The sequence below is a fragment of the Austrofundulus limnaeus genome, unplaced genomic scaffold (genome assembly GCF_001266775.1).
Source record: "Austrofundulus limnaeus strain Quisiro unplaced genomic scaffold, Austrofundulus_limnaeus-1.0 Scaffold365, whole genome shotgun sequence".
Classification (NCBI taxonomy): Eukaryota; Metazoa; Chordata; class Actinopteri; order Cyprinodontiformes; family Rivulidae; genus Austrofundulus; species Austrofundulus limnaeus.
This window is the reverse complement of record NW_013952767.1, coordinates 554,521-556,922: the sequence shown is the minus strand read 5'-3', so window position 1 is coordinate 556,922 and position 2,402 is coordinate 554,521.

Here is a 2,402-nt window from a genome sequence, read left to right as displayed (position 1 = left end):
CCCACACACACACACACACACACTCCATGTTAGCTGCCTTGAGTTGTTTACTCTTTGTCCTTTAAGAGGAGTGGTGGGGTCTGAGGTCATGGCTGATTCTGTGGAGAAGATGGGAAAACCTTGCAAGGCCTTTTTTAAGAGGAGGGAAATGCCAACACGTGCTAAGCTTTACAAAACAATGGACAGTTGAACCTGAGGAGGAAGAGCTATGTGGCAAACAAGCCTGTGACCTGCCGTTAAGCATCCAGAGGAGACAATCCAAAGAACTCAGGAGGCTGACTGTCAGTTTTTTATGTTTCCTTGCCTCACTAATACTAAAAATCCCTGATGAAACCAATCTAAGTGTGAATTTTACAAGGTGAAGAATTCACATTTTTCACGTTTTTGAGCTTGTGAATCCATATGCGGCCCACCAGAAAACCAACAGTGAAGCTTTCGACACATCTGCTTCACATCTGTGTATCGATGAAYACAACATTCAGATTCGGATCTTGTGTTATATTCACGTGCACTAAATGTGACAGAATTCTGATTTTTAGAATAAAAGGATACTTTAACACATCTGCATGCAAAGGTTGTTCTTTTCTTTATCTCCACTCTGCTCTTCAAGGTACAATTCAAATAGGTTGTTTATTTAGATTAAACTTAAACTAAAAGTTTATGGGTTTTAGACGCTTCGTGGTTTAACATTACACATCTCACTGGCTTTAATCTGCAGAGCACCAGATCTGTTTGTTTGGCTTGAGCTCCTGCCATCCCTGGAAACTGCAATGCATATGTATTAGAATCAGTTTCAGTCTTAAATTACACTTTCTGATGGTTGAATAAGAACTAAACATTTTTTCATTGTGATTTTTTTTTCTTTTTAAACATTTGCTGCATTTAAGCTGGGTACCTGGCAGAGTTTGGAATAATTCTGACCCATGTCWAATTGTTTATTTGAGGTAAGGGATTTAGTTAAATGTCTTGTTAATCATTAGGTCAGTGTACTTTACTTACTTTGCTTTGCTTTGGATGTAATGGTTGCAATAATACTAACAATATCCTGACATAAATTAAACAAAAAATCTCAATGTAGCACAAAAACACGTTGTGGAGGTGAAAAAAACAGTTGCATTAAATACGACAATGGTTATAATTTTGTACCAGACGGCTTTGTGCAGCGGTCAGACACTACCATCAATGCAAGATCTGAAAAATTAATGCAATATTGGATGGAAATAAATCGTGTGACATTGAGGAAGCTTATCCAAACAATGCGTATGTGCGCCGTAATCAAAGCTAAAGGTGGTCCAATGAAATATTAGTGTGCACTTTTTTTCTGTGGCCACCTTTTTAAAAATTTTTTGGGCAGGCATTGTATGTTTACATGGACACGAGTAATCGAAATAAACTGCCAATTGCAATTAAAGCACATGTAAATGCCCCGATCAGAATATTCTGATCTGATTCAGCTCGATCAAGAATGAATTTGCAATCTGAATGTGAGGAGTGGTTTATGATGATTGAGGAAAACTGACCTGACTGTGCGCCCTATGTCAATCTGACGTATTTCCTCCCGGCTAGATGCTAATATGTTGGGGAAGCTAAACTGGTCAGTTAGCGATGCAACATTTCTATTAGAAATTTTGAAAGAGCTAAAAAATTATTGAATGTCTTGATGGTTGAAAGTGTAAGAACAGAGGTATTACCTCCGCCAAGTGGAGGAGGTAAKGTTTTCGGTCGTGTCTGTCAGTCTGTCATTCTGTCATTCTGTCTGTGGACAACATTACTCAAAAACTTGTGGACGGATTGYCATGACATTTTTACCACATGTGGATACTGGCCCAAGGAACACACCTGTAAATTTTTGTGATGTTCTGGGTCACGATGCGGATACAGGAATTTTTTTCTTTTAATTTGAGCGAATCAAGCAGGCTAAGCAGTGTCATTACGTCAGACGCAYGCCTGTAYGAAACAGGAAGTACAAGTCGCWAACTCCCTGGGRCTACACATCCCASGATGTCTACTATCACGAAAGTTGTGATTATTCTGTTATCAACTACTTCTGGCGATGTCACWTGCTGTCTGGMGACGTAGAAAAAGAAATGTGATTCTCTTCATGTTACGGGAATAACAGGACACCRACAGCGGGAGGAGGGTCCTGCTGCARTCGAGCCAAAGCTGGACTGTCTGCGGGAACAGCTGATCAACCTTGTCAGGTACCCGCTCCATWTAAGAACTTTATTGTGTGATTGCTCTGAAGTTCGTGGGAGTGTTTGTGCTGAAAGCGCTCACACGCTGTGTTTTGCTTCAGTCGCTTCAAAATAAAAAAAAAATAAATGAATTATAAAAAAACACTCGCTTCATGAACGGACTGTACCAGGAAGCACTTTATAAAGAGAGTCAAACCATTACAAACT